The sequence below is a fragment of the Aphis gossypii genome, chromosome 1 (assembly GCF_020184175.1).
Source record: "Aphis gossypii isolate Hap1 chromosome 1, ASM2018417v2, whole genome shotgun sequence".
Classification (NCBI taxonomy): domain Eukaryota; kingdom Metazoa; phylum Arthropoda; class Insecta; order Hemiptera; family Aphididae; genus Aphis; species Aphis gossypii.
Window position 1 is genome coordinate 81,612,698 of NC_065530.1, and position 23,417 is coordinate 81,636,114.

Consider the following 23,417-nt stretch of genomic DNA (forward strand, 5'->3'; position numbering starts at 1 on the left):
ATATAAAAATGAGTATTCTTATACTATTAAGGGGAGAGGGTATAAATAAGTTAGTTTATTTATAAATAAAAGTATTTTAATTGAAGTATTTATACTTAACCTAACCTGGATTCTTATTTAATTTAAATCGTTTGTAGCACACTTAGGTTACATCGTCGAAGACTGATGATATGGCAAGATCATTATTCATAGAGTGATTTGATAAATAAAAAGTGCTTTGGTGCTCAAAAAATTTTGGATTGAAAACGATGAATACAATTAGTGTTTGAACATAATGAAATATGAATATCAATTGCACCTACCTATATACAATTAAGTAGATAGAAAATCATTTTCTGAGTTACTTAAATGTGTTTAGATTATTTTAATATTAAGCGTCTTCCAATTGCTCACTAAACAAATAAAGCAAAGATCGGATTGTTTTTTTTAGATAACGAGCCACTACACAAACAGTAGGCTACCCGCCATCAGTAATCGGTTGTTTTTTAGAGATAAAATTACATTACTGATATACTGTAGGTGTCAACAACATAAATGTAATAAGAGCCAAAAACTTATAGTATACCTACCTACATCTAAAGATAACAAAGTAAAGTTAAATTATTAGAAAATCTGTGGGTATTTTAATACTAAATTATAGTATTGGGAATGTTTGCCGATCTAAAATACTTTTAAAATTCTAAATTCTAAATTTTAAAATATTAAAAATAATTAGGTAAGTAATATTAGGATCCCACACATTCTTAAGATGACAAAACTTAAGTATTAAATGTAACATGCGACCTTTTATAGGTGACAAGTTGTTAATTGTTATAAATAAAATATCCAATTACAACTTTTAAGAAGATTGTCTTGTAATTAATTAATTTCAATTTAACCATAATACATTATACCTTAAAACAAAAAATATATACAGAGTGATTCTTTTAACAATAAACATTTATTATCTCAAATAAATTAATATTTTTGGAAATATATTTTTTTGAGAATTTAATTTTAAATCGGAACGACTAAACATAAAAACTACGCTTTTTTAGCAAAAAAAAATGTTTTCATTGTTATAGTTATTTATGTATATTTTTTAAATTTTTTTGAATAGTGATGCACATTTTCAACGTCACTTGTATTCAGGAGCAGAATATTTTTTCAATTTGCAATATTAAATTTTGAACGATTATTAATTGGTCATAAGTTTATAAGTACTTACATATTTAAAATTTAGATTATTGATATAGCGAATCAACATTTTGTGGGTTGCCTATTATTTAGTTCATATTATGCTACTCCTATTAACTTAAAATATCTATAATTATAATTAATTAGGTACCTACTCGTTAAAAAATTCTCAGAAAATATTATGTTATAAAGTATGGATTTATAATTTACGCTGTCATTCTGTATGACTGTATGAGGCGTAGTAGAAGCGACGATGGACCTTCAGGTTCGGAATAAGTAAAAAAAAAAAAATCTTTAAAAAAAGCTAAAATCAACCAAAACGAATAATAAAATACCGATTATATTTAACAATATAATATGATAAGTTATTATATTTGAATTACTTGCTACTACAAATAATAAAATATTAGAAATAAATTTAGTTTTAGTTTTCATACTAGCTAAGGTAATTAATTTATAATTTGCAATGTAATTATAGCTTTTAATTTGAATTATAACTTGCAAGTATACCTTTATCTAAAATTCAAATTATACATATAATCAATTAAAAAAAAAAAAGAAAACTGAGAAGTTCAAAAGTCTCGCTCTATTGCAGCGATTCTCAAACTGTGGTACGCGTACCACTAGTGGTACGTGAAAGACTACATGGTGGTACGCGTAAGGCCACACGGTGGTAGAACGGAAAATTAAAAATAAATATTCGATTCTGATCTCATTGAAAATTTGTTATTTAATTCATATTTTATTTTAAAAAACTAATGAATAAAAATAATTATGTTGCAATATTTTACTTGCCATATTATTTAAAATAAATGTATTTAACTAAAAAGTAAAGTATTTAAATTGTACAATTTGAATTGTTCTATTTTTAGTCATTAGTGGTACGTGACTGATTAATAATACACCTAAGTGGTACGCAAAAAAAAAGTTTGAGAACCGCTGCTCTATTGTATTGAATGTACCTACTTCATAATAATTGAGCTATTGCCTATACTCATTATAGATTCGTAAAATTCTAATTTGATGATAAATCATTAAAATATAATTACCTATTAATACGAGAATATAATGTTCCGAGGGTCGTAGCCCATTCAGCTCCCATTTTCCTAAATGCCTTTCGTTTTACAAAAAGTTCAATTTCTAAACGGCTCCGATTTTTTACATCATACAGACTAATTGACTCAAAACAAGAGTGGTTAAACTTTTGTTGGTGTAAACTAAGTAAATTATAAAACTTATACAGAAAAATTATATATTGTAATTTTTTTATTAAAATAATATTAAATTCTAGTGTTTACAATTTTTAAAAAATGGATGTTTAAGTAGAAATACAAAAAAAAAATCATACTTAGGCATTTTTTTTAGACATAATTTTTTTTATATAATCCATACATTATTTCACTAAATGAAAATTTGTTTCCTAATGAACTCTAGTTCTTTTAAAAATTTAATTTTCTGACATGACTGAGCTTTAGTTTAATTATTTTTTCTACGGGAGCCGTTTAGGTATTTACCGGTTTGTTAGACCATTTTGGCTCGTTTTTTCGTTCGAAAATAAGCAAACAATAGACGGGAGCCGTTAGGGATCCAATGGTTCCAAGGATATTTCATAATTTATTTATATTATCTAAGTTTTCTATTAACTATTACTAATACGCTAGGTTAAACACATTTTTACTAAAAATATCGGATAACTATAACTATATTTATTATTATAATACCTATTATAACAAATATTATTGTTATTAATTTGTATATCAAATGTCAATATAAATCGTTGTGTATAGGTTCGTATTATTAATAACTTAAAATTAAAGCAAATATTTAGACAATTTAATTGTGTATGTATACTAAATAATATAATCAGTGGCGTAATTTTGAATTGATTCTGGGGTGGGATTGAGATATACTTAGTTTTACTACCATTTTAGTAGTGCTATGCCCCCCTACAACCCCCTTGACCATTAAATCTCATAGATCACAATATTTTATTAATTTAATAAGTTAAATGGTATAAAAATGGTTTTTAAAGACAATAAAGTAAACAATTAAATTAAATATATTTTTCATAAATTATAATATCAAGTCAATTTTCCTTTTTGTTTTTTTCGCCAAAAAAAGGGCGTCTAGGGAGGTATAGATCCCCATATCCTCCCCATAATTATACCACTTTAAATAATAATACGTAGTAATGAAAAGTTTCACAAGTCTCTATGAAAAATATTTGTTGAATTACCTACAACAAATCAACTAAAATCATTATTAAACTATTAAACTAATTAATAAACATTATTAAACAATCTATTTTTTTTTTTCTTTTTTTAATTTTTGTAAAAACATTTTTTTTTAGTAGAAATAATCTGAACATGAATTGCGATGAGGGCTTTAGTAGCAAATTATATTTAGTTGGTACTTTTTCAGGGCTTTCAAAATTGGAAAATTATCAATACTTTTTAAACAATCGTGAGGGACACCTTATGTATACTTGATAAAATTTTAACAGTATTATTAAAATAATAATTATTTAGCAATTTTGGTAATCAATGTGCATAGGACAAATTAAAATAACTCTATATCAATATCATACATAAAAAATGATAATATAAATATTTGGTAAACATTTTAAGTATCTAAGTTTATTTATTTTTGAACTATCAAAATAAAATACAATTTATTTTATAGGAAATCGGGTTTATATAAATACTTAATATTCCAATTTACCGTAATTTTGTTTCTTAGTTTTTCCTGAGTATTAAGAAATGTACTGGAAAACATTTTATTTTTGACTCACCAAAGCATCAACTTCGGCCATTTTAAAGATCAAAGCATGTTTTCTACTCTAAAAAATGTCTTCACAAACAAAAATATCTAAAACCTATGAAATAAAAGTGTATCGACAAAATTGAAGTATGTAATATACCTTTTATATTTATATAGGAAATACTATACATACTATTTAGTATTTATACAAAAAATCCAGAAAAGATTGTACTCAATTCTGATATAATTATAATTTTTATAATTTTTTGGAGTTATAACGTGTTAGACAATTAGATAATCAGATTACGTAAATATACGTATATGGATCTTCTTTATCACATTATTATTAAGAGTGTTTTGATATTTCCCGATATTTCTTTTTGGAAAATGTATATATTTGAAACTATTAATAACAAATTATTTTTTTATTTTTCTCATTTAACATCACTTCCTATCTCCATTTTAAAAGTGCGCACTAGGTTAATAGTTATCATAAAACTGACGAGAAATAAACAATCAATTTATAAGATATAAACCTATACTATAGGCTTAGGACTATCAACTTTAAAGTAAGTTTGGTTAAAAATAATAATCAACAACTTAGTTCCCTTTTACTATTACTTAACATTAACTCCATAATAACGAATGAGTAATTAAAATTAAAAAATATAAATTAAAATACGATCGATGTATAAGCAAAACCAAATTTATATAGGTACAAGTATAAATGACAATGTGTTATTCGAGACTGTACAGTGCTCACTAACTTTATTGTTCATATGTACATTGTACATATGATAGGTCATATACCTAGGTATATATATGATATATCCCATACAGCAATATACTTACGTATATCTCAATCGTTAAATTCATAATTAATCGAGGTATCAGCGATAATTTGCTAAACCTCCAACAATTTATTACTACTAAAGAGTGTATAGGTACATTTTATACTATCTAATTTATATTTTGTACAAATTATTAAAAATAAAATAAAAATTGTCATTATTCGACTTTAACACAAACGAGAACCAATTCAGTTACTAAATAGGTAAAACATCCAACTTTCAATGATATTTTTTAGTCTGTAGGTATTTTATTTAGGTATGTTTACTTTGTGACAAAACAACTATCAATATTTAGTAACTTAACTAGTATTTTTGATATTTCCTCACGATGTTCTAGAGTATTATTTTTGGGATTTTCTCAGAACAAGAAAAAACGACAAGGAAAACTAACCACCACTATAAACTACTTACAAATTTTAAGCTGTACTTATTCAATTTAAATTAAATCCATGTCACATTTATATTAAATAAATAATTTAATTTTTTTTATAATTTAACATTTTTTGAGTTAGAATTTAGTTATAAACAATCAGTGGTATAATATGGTATAGAATAGTATCTTATAAATTATAATAAGTATTAAATAGCGAATATGATTTATCGATTTTATTAAACATAGTAAATATAGTAAATTTAGTATATTACAGTGATAAGAAATCCAAATTTATTAATTACTTTTATATTTTTAGTTAAATTACATTTTTTATTTTTAACTTTTAGGAAGCTTATAATTCTGATAAAGCTAAATTATTGTTCAAGTTCAAGTCATTTAATAGAAAACTATTAGAATATTTTTATTGCTTACCATAATAATTTACAATTAATGTTTTCCCCTGACAAAAAAAAATTAAAAAACCAATTTAATTTAAAACCAATATAGTTTTCTCGTTACGGCCCTGATCAAAAACTAAAATAACCAATGTTAAATATTTCGTAATTTAAATTGAAAAATATCGAAATTAAATTATATAAGCTAACAGATATAATATAAAGTATAAGTTAGCAGAGTGGAGGGCGTTGAGAGTATTCGATTCAACACTATAACTTATAAGATAGGGTTATACCTATAACTATTTATCGCAATCGTCATTGCAAAAATGATTTTTAATAACATAGAATATAAAAATATGTAGTCATTTATTAAATTTTAATCTGAATTATTAAAAATGTTTGTGATATTTTATTAGTGAAAAACATATTATGTAGTATAAGTAAATTTTAAATATTAAGTCATTAAATAGGTATGTATTAATGTAAAAACCATAAATAAGTAGGTAAGAGAGTTAATGAAATATAATGTCTATCCAAATATTATTTATAAGTAATTTAATAGAAAGAACAGAAAGAACTTATCTTCTTAATATAGAATTATTTGTATATTAAGCATTTAATTAAAGTTATTGCTATTAGGTATATTCTAGGAAAATATTTCTATTATTGGATTTATTTTAACGATTTGTTTAATGTTTTGAGCCAACATTAAATTTTTTATTACCAAAAAATAAGATTTAAGAATTAAAACACGACGTCATGGATATTAAAAGCTATGAATAAAGTTTTGAGTTTTATAACTATTGATGTTTTACAATATGTACCAATACAATAATATTATTGGGTAATACGATTACATATGGATCCGGGCACGACACGACAGGTCCACAGATAGTGATCATTTTGAACTATTTGTTTGAATCCAGAGTTGTAACGTACTAATTGCTGGGAAATTCAAGTCAAATATAACATGAGTTTATAACAGGTAATCAAATTACAAATTTAACATTAAAAAGATTTGTGAGCCGTATTTCCTGTGAACATAACTTATTAATTGATTCAACTCAGGGGCTGACTTTACCAATGGTATTGTATGAAAATGAGAGTATTTCTAGTGATTGGATTATAGCCAAAGTAAATTTAAGCGCATTGTGTTGAATAGTGATTGTATTATATAATATTATTTTAATTTTTTTTTATTCATATTTTGTTGATAGGTAACATGGTATTGATATCCATAAATTTCATATTATCTTTATTATGCAATGCGGAGCTTACTATTTCGGTAAAAAAAAAAGGTAAAATGTAGAAGTACGAGAACTTAAATATTAGGTATATAATATAGCCAGTAATATATTTTTTGAATATAGTATTTAATTTAATTTTTTGCTATTTAATCAATATTATTTATTAATTTATTATTATGAGACGAGACGAGCCCATTACAAATTTTGATATAATTCTTAAAACTTAACAGTTAACAGTATAAAATATAAATTATAATACAACACGAAAATTACGAATTATTAATGGACGAGTTATTATCCGTCATGACATATAAAAGTATTTTTGTATATTATACGCGATAGGTTCCTACTATTTTCAAAGTTTCAAGTAAATAAAATATATTATTTTTGGTGGTAATATAATTCAAATTTGAAAAAAAATAAATGCAATTATTAAAATTAAATTAAAATAATTAAAGTAGATTTTTAAGAAAACTATTTGATATATAATACATTAATATTCAGTTAAAATCGTTCTTAAACCAGTTAAACCTATAATATGTACGCTTGAAGAGACGACTAAAAAGTTAAAACTATATAGGTTTACGGTATAACAAACAGATACCAAAGTATAAAACATATTTTATATAATAGGTACTCAAAAAAATTAATTGATTAGGTACCTAAGTAAATAACGCAACGACACATACGTATTTAATACACCAATACCATAGTATAACAATATAATATGATACTACGTTATACACGGTCTACGACTTTAATAACTCAATACGATTAGTGAATATTATAGTCTGTGTAATCATATCCAAACAATATAAATAAATTGTGTGTAATAAATAAATGCTCATTGTAATTATTCTAGACTTACCGAGGTTTTCATTATCCGGCGACAACGTGAGAGTAGACGAATATTATCCGCATAGAGGACGACGGTTAACGCGCTAGCATATAGGTATATGTCCCTGTGTCTAGGTATATCTATATATAATATATTGAAAATTCGACGGCGTTACGCGAGTACTGGGAAGACGGATAAATAAATCACTTCGAATTGGGGGGAGGGATAGAAATAAAACTAAAAATCAAAACGGTTAAATTTATCACAAAGGGCGTCGGGTGAAACTTTGGCGCGCACGAACTTACGACGCGGCACGTTCACTCGTCAAATTCGCGGCGGCAGACACACACACTCAAACACAAATATCACTGACACATGCGATCGCGAAACGCGTACTCGAGAGAAACTCTCATACACGACGCACGCGATCGTCCGTCCGCCGGTCACCGGTGATCTGCGGCGCGGTCGCGTAACGCGTCGTCTACATGTATGATATTGTATCGTAATAGCGGTCGCGCCGGCCGGCGACGACGGCTTCCGTGGAACAGCGGACCGCCCGCGCGCCCGACGGTGGCGCGCCCGCGGCGGCGGCGCAAAGCTCGTGTTGTGGACGTCGCGCCCGCCCGCTGTCCCGCGAGATACTCCGGGCAGGCTGTTCGGGACGGCAAAGTTGGCGGGAAACCCTGGGCCCCTCCGCGCCGGGCCCCACTACCGGGGTATAACCTCCGTCTTCAACATTATATAATACCACTATAAGAGTTCAGTGCTTGACTTATTGGGACGGAGGGTGGAGAAGCAGATACGCAGGAGGACTGTGTGTACATCAGCTCGATATTCAGATATTTTAGCGTACCGTTAGTTTTTTTTTTTTTTTTTAATTAAGATTACTGCAATAGGTACCTACTTTATTCAGGGGTCTTTTTGCAAAATTATAATATCTTGAGATTTTCAAAAACTAAATTGGTATTTGATAGAGTGATAAATGATAATAATGTAATGTTCACGAACAATATTATTTAAGTATAAACTACAGAGTGATAACTGATACATAGATATTTCTTTACGGATCTTTAATTACAAACGTTAAAAGACGAGCAAATTAAGGTTATTTATCCTAAAAGATAATGTTATAAATAATAAAATATTTTTATTTATAAAATTAATCAAAATATAAAAATTATTAAAAAATATTTGATTACAATGTTAAATGTTATTTAGTAAATTCATTTGAAAGGCAATGATTTTCTTACGGTGTCAACAAGTTGTAATGTTTCATGTAAAAATTAATTTTCAGTATCGATTTTAGACAAAAAAATAAATGTATGTATTATTATTTTTGTATAAAGGCTTATACCTAGAATTATATATTATAAATAATTAGATTAATATATTTAAAACCACATTTTATTATTAATATATTTAAATAAAAAAATGGCAATACTACCCAACATGAAAAAGTACCTACGCAAGCTTATAATTGAAACTTTTAAAGTATAATAGTTAAGGTTGTACATCTTTTCTTGGCTCATCAGAGTACCTATACTATATATTTTCCAAGTCAAGCACTATGTCTACACTTTTATATAATATAAAATAAAACCGTAGGTTTTTTTTTCCCGGTAAAAATCTCTGTGGAGATCGAAGACGACAAAAAATCTTTACAGTTGGATCTATCCAATTTTCCACTTGGCCTTTGATATCAACCATTATATTATACTACGATATTATATTACGAACGCTGCAACACTTTTAGCGACACCGCAAAGAACAGATGGGCACAACAATAATAATATATTATAAACGTCCGGAATTCGTTCGAATTGGGAATCTTTCCTCTCAAAATTCAATTATTCAAATGATGCTATTTATTGTGTGTGTTCAGAGTTTCAGACTTCAGAGAAAACAATAAGATTTTCTCTACGCCGTGGTAAGTAGTGTATAGTGTATAGTGTATAGTGTATAGTGTATAATGTATAGTGCTACGTCGACCGACATTATTATACATATAGCTGTTGCTGTTTTATCCGTTTTTTATTTGTTCATTCCCTTTTGACTTTGAAAGAAATCGATGAAAAAGTAGTTTTGAAAAACAAGACGTGCTGTATTATTATTATGTGGTTCGAAACTATTTAATTTAAACGTTAGTAGTTTGTATATAAAAAAGCTACAACTCAGTTCTGAGTTGTTTTAAGACGCATTTATCGAACTGGCGTGGGCCAAGATCAAATTTTTTCATCCTTCATAAATGATATTTTTTTCTTAAAATGCTATATAGAAATTGTAAAAAACTTATCAAAATTTTCCAACATGATTTTTATGCACATTTTTGCAAGTTTTGACAATATTTTAGACATTTAGAAAACAAAATCACTTAATAATATATTATTGAAATGTTATAAAATATGTTTCAATCGTACAAAGTATAAATGTCTTTCCAAAGTCCTAATAGTTATAATAGTAATAGAATTAGTAGATAAACATCAATTAATATATTATGTTTTTGTTCACATTATATATCTATAGGGAGGCGCGTAAAACGAAATGTTTTAATCAAATTCGATTATTTCTCTCAATCTCGAAGCGAAATATTTACCTATAAATCGCTATATTAACAGTTTCAAAGCAGTGAAAGAAATAAAAACTCCATTAAAGTGCTTAAAGAATATATTTAATAATCGAAAATGTTCTCATTTTGGATCTAGTAACTAAGTAAGTTGTTTTTTAATAAAACATATGATACTATAAATGGTTTGTTTTAAAATGATTAATTTTGATCACTATTATAATTAATAAATTACTTATACAATTATTCATAATTTTATTATACAGCAAAGTATTCAAAATTACGTATAAATTAGGAATTAAAATTGTAATTTCAGAACTAATTTACACAGGATTTTTGATAATAGAGGTATATATTTTATCTACAGTTTTAAATTCAATTGGTTTTGAAAGATATCACCAAACTTCGAATAGGTACTACAATAATTTCTTGAAGACACACATTACATGTAAAAGAATGACTGAACAATGATCTTATAGCCAAAAAGTATGTAACGATTGCCACTGCACTTAATTTAAAATAATGTATTGTAATATTATTGGATACTTGTAAGCTTTAGCTGACCATTAGGTACAGTAATCTTAGTCACACCCGACCTCCTGCGTTTATATAGGTGTTTCGGACACCGATTTTCTAAAGTTCAATGACTTATAAATCGCCGTGGCTTTCGAAATTTTGGGACAGTTCCTAGGAGTCCACTGATCAATCGTGGTTAAGATTTCTCAAATTAATCTATATGTATATGTCCCGTTTTACTTTGACGTTATAGTTCAAGAAACTTACATACACCTAGAGACGTATTTAAGGGATCAAAGATGATCGATCACAACAAGTGGCACTTTTTTACATAAATATTCACGTTTATAAATTATTATAATAATTAAATATGTTAATCAAGTTACTATTTAAAACAAATTATAGATTTAATTACCAATACTAATTATTAAATTACATCTTAAATAAACAAAATGTGAAAATTCTTTTATTATGATCCGAGCTTATTTTTTAATAATTATACCTATTGGACGTTGAATTATTTACATTTAATTAATTCTATATTCATACCTTTTATATTATGTATATTTATTGTAAAGATTTAGTAAACACAGTTGAAATTGCTTTATGACGACATCAAAGGGACCACGTAATTTGGTAGCATTAATCAATATTGATTAAACAAAACAATACTTAAATACATAAAAAACAAAAGAAATTCAGCTGGAACATTAAAATGTTGTACGTATTATACTACATAGCGTGTTAACTGATGCCGTACTAAACGATTTCTACTGTAGTTTATTTTTTTCTATTGAATTTTGTTCCTATTGTACAGGAACATATAATTTATTGTGTAAAATATCTTTTTACGATAGACTTTAACTAATGTGGTTACTGCAGGTAAGGTTATATTTTTTTAATACACTATATCTTCAAAAGACGTATTACAGTTGAGTCTCATAGATCAAAATATATGAACACCTAATTATGTCCAAAAATAATACCTGATCGAGTCCAAAAATAAAAAAACTAAATACAATTATAAGTTATAAATAAAACTATAACAATAGTACTATAAAATTATAGTTAAAGTATCAAATGCTAAGAAATTAATACATTATTGAAATTGACATGTTTTTATTCATTATATTATTATTATTATTATTATTATTATTATTGTTGTTGTCGATGTTATCAAATATCGGTACCTAGTACTGACAATCGATCATATCTACTATTAATTTATATTTGTATGAAAATATTTAAATATACTTCTCTATACATATTTAATATCGTTTTAGTAATAAATGAAGTAGGTAGATAAAAAAACAATTGGAAAATTCAATATTAACTAGTTGTTTTATCAGACTTAATTAGACGCATTATCGAATGGAATTTAGCCATATATTTCATTCCAAACCTAGAACTGAACTTTATAATTCTCTACGCATGGTTCCAAATGTCTAATAATACTTAATTTTTTATACATACTCTACTATATATAAATTATAATTTACAAATATATTACAAATTTTTACACTGCCTATTGATTTCTGCAATTCTGTTTGTAGAATATACCCACTAAAAATCAACAAAAGACACATGTGACTATTTAACCAAGGTTTAACTTGGATTTACTAATTTTACTAAGTATACACCATACATACAAGTATATTATAGTATGTAAATACAATATATTGTAATTAACGTCAATATACAAATTCAGCAAAACCATAATGAATGGCTATGCCTACATAGAATATTCCCACAAAGAGCCTGAAAATAGTATAGTTTGTATGATGTCCATTTTACCTTGATGCATCAGGAAACAGTCGACGTGTCTCGTATAGGTCCATTCGTTAGTCCGGAAATTCTGTGGCTTGCAAATATAATATCGTATTGATTTTAACCACTATATTATACGTATATCAATGATATACACGATACGCTCCGATAGAATTTATCGCAATCATTATCCGCGATATCAATATTATGCACAAATCGAAATAAATATTTAATTAACTTATTTAAAATGATCACACTCGATAGAGACAAAAACAGTTTTACCGAGAATTGTTGAAAACCGAACAACGCGTAGAAAACGAATGGTGGCGGTGGCTACCGTTTCTCATTAAGACTAATGGATGATAGGAAATATCGTTCGTACGTATAAACCGTATTTAATGCATAGATAATATATTATCTATGATTTAATGTGAAACACTGAAAACAGCGAATTTAAACCACGGTTGAGATGACAGACTTTATACCGCAACCGCAGTACATACTTACAAATTAATATTACTCGTGAACGGGTATAATTGCGATATTTTCCGTTGGTCAGTTTCAAAGGTAAGCGCCATTTTCTGATTCTCAATAATTCTTGATTAAAACATTTTCACGTCACTGTTCGCGAGTGCGAAAAGTGTTGTGTCGTTTGACGACATTCCGAAGAAACAAGTCTTGCAAATACGATTTTCAAAGCTAATCACTGTATAACTATGTCTGAAGAAACGTGTGGTCCATTTCCCAAGAAGCTGATATTCAATAATTGTGCAACAAGGTAAGATATTTATATATATTATTCAAAGATTCCTTACTTTACTGCAGGCCGCAGGGGCGTCTTTACGACCGTTATTGTTTAGAATTTTGTGTAGTTCCACATATTGTAATTTGAAGTGCGTGTAGGTATATTTTATAGTGGTTTATTATAGAATGCAGATAAAATCTTGATTCATGCGATTACTAAGTACGTTAAATACCAGAAACTAAAACATTTTCTAAACTCTATGTATAATATACTCTCAATATATATCTCAAATAAGAGTAACCTTAGTCAGCAGACCATCTGCGTAAGACTGTAGCAATTAACGTGTTTGAGTGCACATCAGCTACTAATGAAGTGAAGTCCGTCATCAGGTACTAAAGTACGACAAGTACGTCTTCCAAACATGACAAAATTTGACGATAACCGATTTTCATGGTCAACGCGGTTCTGACCTAACACACAAAAATTAGTCGTCGCTTGAGGCTACTCTTATTTGTTACAGAATTTAGACTTTAAATACCTATTTCGAAATTCCAAAAATCAAAATTAGGATAAATACATAATTTAAGCATATAATATTATAAAGTTAAGATTTATAAATAATTGCTATGTATACATTTGAATGTGTCAAACAGAAATGTATCTAAATGGGGTTTAAAGAGGGAGTGCTGAAGAGGTGATAACATTATCAACTCCAAAGATTTTTGTTTACATTTCACGAACTCGCAAATTCCAATAACTACTTGGTAGTATTATATTAGTATTAGATTATATTACTAAATATCTTATGATCTTATCATTTTTCCTTGCGTAAACCTGCAGTGTTTATTCGGATTTTAATCACGATAATAAAAATAACAATTATATATGATAATTTTATCGAACCGTTTTATAACCATAATTACACATTTATTTCTTTCCAACGAGGAAAATTTATAATATTTCACTGTTGACAATTTTTTTTCTAAAGTAAAATGTCTAACGAAAACTTAGCGATATAAAAATAATTAATGTTTTTTTTTTGTAAGTACAATACAATGTCAATATCAGCCTATAATTCTATTAGATTTTTAGAATTTTTGATATAATAGATTCTATTTTTTTTTTTTTTTTGTAGAATTCTACAAAGTTTTGAGAATTTTATGAATTATTCGATCATTTTATGTTGTTCATAAATATATACATAATACATTATAGTAATCAAACTATTCCGAGAAAGGTTATACAAAAGTTTAATAATTAATAAAACAAATAGTATTAATACAGGTAATTGTAAATTTGAGGCAAATTTTCAGTAATTTGGTGTTTAGGTTATCAATAAACGACAATATATCGCTGATATTCGCTTACGCTACTGCTTATGACATAAAATCAAAAACATTGTTATGTATTCATGGTCTGGGGCTAGGTTGATCATAAATCGGTGTTACAATATGGCTACGAAATTCCTAAGATTAGTATGTAATCTCTTTGTAACACTAACTTCCGATCACTCCATTTGTTATTTAGATATATTATTTTAGTTTCTATAAAATGTCTATACTACATTATTTATTATAAATTACATACCTACCTATTTGATCGAGTATACTCAATAACTGGTACTATAATAACTACATAATTACTTGGTCACCTTATGTACATCAGACCTTCGAGATAAAAATACTTGAAATACAAATTTAAAATACCTACATAAAACAACTATTTCTTATTGCATTTTATTTTTAGAAAAATAAATCTGTCTAAACCACGGATAAATAATTGTTTTAATTTATGATTTAAATACATTAATTGTTATCTCTGTTAAAACCAGTAGGTATTTGTAGAATTATAATAACAGATCATAACTTAAGCAAAAATGAATAGGTACCCAGAAAATAATGTATTGCATAACAAACATCTTATAGATATAAACCAAAATACATGTTAAATTAATATAAATAACATATTTATTAATAATTCATTACATAATACCGGGTTGCTTAAAAAATTGATTAATTTAATGGTTGACTAAAATTGAATGTGCACGGGCCACTAAATCATATTTAAGGGACCATTAGCTCACCACTGATTCATTAAAATATATTTAGTGATTGTTTATGAAACCCAGTATAAGTATGCATTAGCATGCACATATAATTATATATATCATATGTATTATACAAGTTACTACTTTATATATTGGCCTACTTTTACAAACCAATTATTATTCATATTTATAATATACTAATATGATGCTTTACATGATGTGTTTTTAATAGTTAAGACATCTTTAAAATTAATTTACAAAGTAGATATATGATAAACACATTTTTGTGTAAAATATAGTTATTATTTTTTTCACCAATAAATTAATTTTAATTAAGCCAATTATGTACTAAACTACAAAATCATTATACCTATAGATATTCGGATTGATGAAGATAGCCAATGGGTTATTATTTTAAATTGAAGAATTCTAAAATGTCTAAAAATAAATAATTTTTTGTTTAACAAACCAAAAAACAATAATAAATTATTTAGATCATCATAATAAGGAAGTTACTTAAAACCTATAGGTTCCACTTCGATATTTCACAAGCACACATATTGGTGAGTAAATACTGTTGAATCGGCAATTCCGATGTATAACAAATAGTTTAACCATTTCCCACCTGAAAATCTATCTATCTCTATCTATTAAAATTCGTAATCTTTTTTTTTTATTTTATTCACTAAACAAACCATAAAGTTATATATTAGACTTAAAGTCTGTCTTAGATTTTGGGCGGAATGATAAATATATTGAGTATACGATGATTTGTATTTTTTTAATTTTTTTAATTTGTTATAACCTTTGGAACAGTTAAATATTTTAATCTTAAATTTTAAGGATGACTTCTGTTAGAAATTTATCTAATTGGTACTTTCAGCGATTAAAAATGAATGCATTCCAGAATTTATTTAAAAATAATTGAAAAAATAAAAATTTATAATTCTTAGGCAAAACTAGTTTTTGAAAAATCTTGACTTAATTTTTAACTTAATATGTATGTCATAATTTTCAAGGCATGAATATAAAAAAAAAAAAATGAATTATTTTTGAATTATTTATATTTTATAGATATTTGAAATGTTAAATAATATTTTTTTTATTTTTGATGCCTGATAAATTTAAGTTTAAAAGTGTAAACAAGCTTGATGATTGTAAATTAAGGTTCTTATAAAATATTTTTATCATAATTTATAAGTATCAAAAATACATGATTACAATTTTTTTTGTCTACGTTTAAGTTCGATTTTACTAAAAAAATTTCAAATCATAAAAGTTTATAAATTATTTTGTAGTTAAAAATTTAATAAAACTTTTAATTTATACATCTAATGCTTGAAGATTTAATAAATTCATCTATAATCCATGTGTCTATAATTACTATGTATCATTATTAAATTAAATCAAAAATTAACTGTGAAATTTTAATTTAAACACTAAATAATTCAAAATTGTTTTACGTTATAATATTATTTTTTATTAATTATTTACACATTTCGTAACTAAACTAAGATATTATAAAAATATCTCAAAGAAGCTAATTCAATTCGAATCATTAGTTTGTAGTTATTAATCTAAATAACTTAGCAAGATCTAAAAAAAAAATAATATTAAAATCTATGAAATTATTTTAAAGTTAATACTTGATAAATTTTTTTCTACAATTCAAAAAAAAAATGTTTATTATACAACTATTTATCATTTTTCAGCCTATGCTATTCAAGATTTTAAATTACTAGCTCGTAATATATACTATTTTTATTTAATCCTCTAGAAGATTTTTTTTCTTTATTACCATTTTTTTTTTTAGCATAAAACTTTGTTCTTTAAATTATTTTATAAAGGTGATGTATAAAGTATTGAAGTATATATTATAGATAGGTATATTATGGAAATTAACAAAAGATCAATATTAGAGAATAAATTTAAAAATAAATTACAATGTCCTATTGTGTTTACCAGAAAAAGTTCTAAGTATTAAAACACTCAACAAAAGTTTGTAAAAATCCGTTAAGCAAAGTGCAAAGTAAGTTCCAATAAAATAATCTTGCATTTTAGATCAAGGACAATATTATAAACTTAGTGAAATAAAATGATCATTATTTGAAAACTGTTTGAATATTATTAATATTTCCTTTAAAATATTGAGAGTTATAAATAGTGTTATAGATCTAGTTACATTTTATATCTAGTGATTTTTATTATGATTTAGAATTTTATAATAAATATATTGACATATTGTATGAAAATATCATTATTTCTAAAAGTAATGAGAGACTGAAAATTATAATTAGTCCGTTACAAATAGTTACAAATTGAGAAAGATAAATTAAAAACTGTTTTAGAGATTGAATTAAATTAACAGTGTTGAGTAAGTCGGCTTCACATAGAGAAATCGATTGAAACTCGGTCAAAAAAGACTAACAAATATTAAAAATTGATTAAAAATAAAAATGTTACGGCTATAATCTTTTTGGAAGTATTTTTATAAAAGTGCAGTAGCTAGTTTTATACTTGTAAAAAACATATATCAAGAAAATAAAACTAACGAACAAGTTGAAATTACAAAATGATCTGCATTCTGCATATCAAGTCGAATATTATCAATTTATTCGTATACCTTTACCTAATTAGATATTTGCTATAATTGATAATTAATTCAAATTCATTACCCTCGTTATAAATTAATTGATATACTGTACAGTGCTGCTGGTATATTTTATTTGTAATAATAATGTTCGATTCTCTTTGCATTTTGCTGGAATTATAATTAACTGTTATTAGATACTATTTTTGTTTAATTGAATTTAAAATCGATATGAATAAAGTTGTACATAATATATTATTAAAATGTAACAATAGAATAGTAGATATAGTCTTTAAGTAGATAAATTTAAAATTTCTAAAAATCGGGTTTTGAACTATAATTACTTTATTGAAGAAAAATATGTCTGAGTATGCTTGTTGAATCACTCTATATATAATTAATACATAAGTATACAGTCAAATAAAATCAAACTCTATGTTTTGCTTTCTATCTATAAAATTTTATCTTACCCTTAATTCTCATTTCCCATTCTCTTCATTCAGCTCTATCATATTTCGTATGAATAAGCGAAAAGCTAACTAACTACACTATTTATATCTTCTTTAGTTAAGTACAGCTATAGCAAATCTGAGGTAATAAATTTCAAAATAGTAAATGAATCGGTATATTATATTTTAAATTTCCCTCTTCAAATTCTTATTGGTTTGATATTATTTATTTTTACACAATGTCACGTAAACAACCTCAGGTCTTCGTGAAGAAACAATCTACCTACAAATGTTTAATTTAAATATAAAATACGTGAATATTATAAGCTAGTAATATCCTATATTAACCATAGTAGGTTTAATCTACGTGTGGCTAATATATTCTTACCACTACTTTTTTCTTAAAGTTTTTCGTTAAGCATTACTCCCTTCTCTTTTTAAAACCCACAATAACGAAAGTAGTTATCCGTGATCTTCCTCATTATATCTTATATGACTGTCCTACTCTCTCTGATTAACTCCATTCATCACTCATTAAAAATCACTCAATATTCCCTTTATTATCAATTGTTATAATAGATACCTAGTGTCAAATTTTAGATTTATCATAAAATTTACTGAAGCTTATTGTAACGTACTGTAGTTTCCAATATTTTATTCCGAGAACTGGTTTTTTGTAATAAATTTATTTATTTATTAATATTATTAGGCAATTAGTTTTTCTTTTTTTTAATCAGATTACGTGTATAATTTCAACTTCTAGGTTAAGATTTTCTGCACAATTATAATGTTATTAAATCATATTATAATCACAACGAAAACAGGTTTACTGTATACATTGTGTGTGGTGAATAGATTATATTCGATGAATAATATTATGATGTGTGAATATATGCAAATCTGTTTAATGTCATATGTGAGATGTATATCTGCCACACGGCGTATACTAAAGAATGATAATACATTATATACTCATCAAAATGCCATCGGGTTCTTTTCAAAACTCACTGGTGATTCTTATTAACGTAATGAACTTTAAAGATGTATAATAGGAATAGTGCTGCAGTGATGAAGGAAATTTACACAAATTAACAAAAACCAAATGTAACAAATTAAATTAGAATTCACGCGTGTAGTTTTATTTGCTTATGTTAACTAATTTACAGGCTAACACAATTAACATGGCGATAAAATCCTCTAAAAATATAGTTACAATATGATTTCATCAGTACATCATATTATATAGGCCATAGGATATTATAAAAAGTAACACAGTGTCATCAAATTAATAAACTACTAGAATACTAGAATAATTTAACATTAATGTAACACCGAGTACAATACATTTGAATAAAGCATTTTTTGGAAGGTATACCTTATAAGGTTAAATTATGTTAGAAAAATTGCATTCAATTACAAGTAAACATCTATTTATTTTATGTCTGATATTAGTTTTGGCCAATAAAGTTGGTTGGAATTTCATAAAAGAAATCTACAAGTTTATAATGTATTTTAAAATAAATAAAAATTTTAAATTAATTTGTCATTACTTGTGGATTCAGCAAATAACAACACATTTTGTGAATGTAGTGGCACGTGATAAGGACTTCCCAATATTATATTTATTCATTGGTGCCTAATATAATGACCTTGAAAAAACATAAATAAAGAACTTTTAATTTCAAACATTAAATTTATGAAATTAATTTATGTCTATAAGTTGTATATATTATACTTGTAACCTGAACTGAACCCTTGGTCTAAATCGGCTAAATTTTGGTAATCCTATATATTGCATCCGTGGCACGCCCGGCACGCCCTATGTGAATACATTTATTTCGGTAGTAATAGCTCAAGATTAATGTAACAAGTCGAAAAAAATTAATAAATAGACTAATTTATTTCGTTTAAAATAAATAAAACTAAAGTAAAAAGGTGTTACATACAGTTTAAATAACTTTATAATGCTTACTTACCTATATAATTTCTATTATAATCATATTTACGTATATTCAAAATTCAAATAATATATTATAACATAAATATTATTATATATCATAATATTAATCAAAAATTAATAACACATTAAAATATGTTGATAATAACAACAATAATAATACAAAAGACTAAAGTCTATAAGTCGGCCATAAATATTTTTAATAATAATTATAACATTATAATACGGTAGGTAATATATGTGAGTTCGATCTTAACATATAAAGCTCCAGCAAAATGTATAATGATATGGCTGTTATAAAAAAACTCGAAAGTGCCAGAGGTGACAGTTTGTACACATACAGAACAGACTTGCTAAAGTATTTTTTAATACATAATAAAATTATAAAATGTGAATAACATAATAATAATATATGTATGATGTTTCAGCAGTGTTTACAATAATGAATTAATCGTAATCGATTGGCCTACACAGTTTCATTTTTAAGACCGGTTAAATCATAACCGGGTCATTATTGAAATTGTGGTGGTCCAATGAAAATTAAACAATAATATAAATATTCTTATGACTGTCCAAGAAACTACTATTATTTATGTAGAAGAGGTACCTATACCTAGTACCTATAACCTAACCTGAAGTGTATTGTACCCCTCCTTTGCACAGCACGCTTTTGTATTAGAACCTATCTGTTCAACCTATTATACATTATGTTGCGGTGATCTTTATTATAAACTCTATAAAACACAGGTATCTGTTTTATAAAATAGTAGTCACTTAAAGCTGAATTTTTGATCTCTTGTAATCGTATATTCTAAAATGATAAAAAAAAATAGCAGCATAAACACAAAATCGTTTAAAAATTAGTATTTATGTTATAGACATAATTCTTTTAATAAAAGTATAAAATACTTATTATTGTAATAATAATCTATACACACAGTAGTAGATATCATCTACTACTGTTGAGGGTATGAGATTACATTAAGTGTGTTTTTATAAAATCGATGAAAAATATAATAATAGATCTTATTTTAATATTTTTGTGATTGTAATCTTTTTTTTTTATTTTTTCCTCAATTTATTTGAAATTCAATAATTTTTATTATTATATTTTTAAATATTACAAATTAAATTTGTTCCATTATTAATTGTAAGTTGTATTATATGTTTTGATTATTTTTCTTACTTTCTCTTTAGTTACCTACAAATAATTTATAATACATGCGCATTATGCAATTTTAGTATTTTGATTTAAAAAGTATTGTATAATGGCATTTGCCATTAATTTAAAACGTGTAGGCATACTGCATGTCAAATGCATTTATTTTTCTTACGTGGTATTTAATGCCTATATATACTTGACTTACTTAAAATAATAATGCAATACACATTAGGAAATATGTTCTGAGCAAGAAAAAAATGTCGCAATTTCAAAAATTTTTAAATATTTTTTATTTAAATTAATTAATATAATTACCTTATTTATACAATATATTTATTATTCATGAACCATGACGAATATAACTATAAAGAAATTAAGTTTTTAGCTACAGTATGTGTTTAATTGTTCCACTGTTGTTGTAATATAAAAAATAAAAATGAAAGTAGCATATGTTTTTATATGCCATATAAAGTCAATTGTCTTATATATATATTAGCATATATGGGTACCACAGATTGTAGTACAATGTTATAATATCTTGTAAGTAGGTATGTATGTTGCATCAATTATTTAAGAATATTTTTTAGTTTCCTTTAAGTTACTAAAAGTATAGTTATAATAATCAGTTTTAACTGTTATAATTATTAATAAATTAATTTGTTTTTTTATCACTTATTAGTTAAAATTAAACAAATCTAAATTTTTACTTAAAATATATAATTTAGTCGAAGGGATTCTCATTTAAATTTAGCATGGTACACAATAATTAGTAAGTATTTAAAATAAACCTACTTACTAATTATAAAATTATATACGTATTACTCATGTTTATAATATATATAAAGGTGAGATACCATGGAGTTCAATGGACATTAAATGAATCAATAAATTGTAAATTAGCACATTAAAAAAATGAAAAAAAAAATATTGAATTATAAAAAAAAGTATTTAAATAGATTAAAATTATCTAAAAATTATTAAGATTTGGTTAAAATATAAACAGTACCTAGATATATAAACAACGCCGTTTTAGATTTTGAGCAGAATGATTGTTGTCATTTAAAGTGATTTATTTTTTGATCATATTGTAACTATCATAACGTTTTATAACAGAAAACGTATTTCAAATTTAAACTTTGAGGGTAGTTCAAAGGTTAAGAAGTAAAAATGTGCACTATTATTTTTAATAATTTAAAAAAACAACAAACAAAAGTGAAAAACGAGAATGTATTTTATGCAACAACAGTTATCGACAAAATCAAATAACTATTTGCTGTAGAGACTTTTACGCCAAGTATTTATATTGGCATTTAGTAAACTTGATTTCTCTGTTAAAAATATTTAAAATATTACAAGGTTTCTCGTAAACTGTTTTTATAGGAATTTAAAAATAACATCATAGGTACATTTTTTTATAAGCATTTGAAGTTTAAATGTTGATGAAATTATTCAAAATCATAAAAATTTGTAAATAATTTTATAGATAAAATATTCATACAATTTTAAATTTTAAAACCAAATTCTTAACAATTTAATACTAGGTTTCATTTAGATTTTTATACGAAAGTCTAAAAGTATTGAAAATACGAATTTTATACGCAGTTATTTAAAGTCATTTTTTGTTAACATTTAACGAAAATAACTAACAAATTATATTCATAGAAACTTGTAACATTCCACTATAGTTATTTACATAATCATTTATACACAATGAAATTTTTAAAATATTTGAAATTATTATTTATTAGTACCATGAATTCACTCACACTATTCTACAGTACATCAACCAGCAACTTATTGACATATAAAATAATAACAATAAATTCACAATAATTAGTATAGATAATATTTTTTACTAGAATTAGTACTTAGGATAGGTATTACTTGTAAGCTATAGTAATATAAATAAATTATAAAATTTCCTTGGATATGCATCGTTTCTAATCAGAATAATTTTTCTTATAAAACTATTTATTGA

General features: G+C 25.4%; 1 protein-coding gene across 5 annotated transcripts in view; it reads right to left on the reverse strand.

Annotated features, from left to right (window-relative positions):
* LOC114124975 (high affinity cAMP-specific and IBMX-insensitive 3',5'-cyclic phosphodiesterase 8) overlaps positions 1-12,637 on the reverse strand; it is a 70,528-nt gene extending 57,891 nt beyond the window's left edge. For 2 of the 5 annotated variants that reach the window (XM_027988439.2, XM_027988438.2), the window contains exon 1: positions 7,674-8,212. The gene's annotated coding sequence lies outside the window, so the exon portion shown is untranslated. Of the gene's footprint in view, positions 1-7,673; positions 8,216-12,516 lie in introns of those variants that run through there. The other 3 variants (XM_050196926.1, XM_050197024.1, XM_027988437.2) reach the window with 3 other exon arrangements.
* Positions 12,638-23,417: the final 10,780 nt, after the last annotated feature.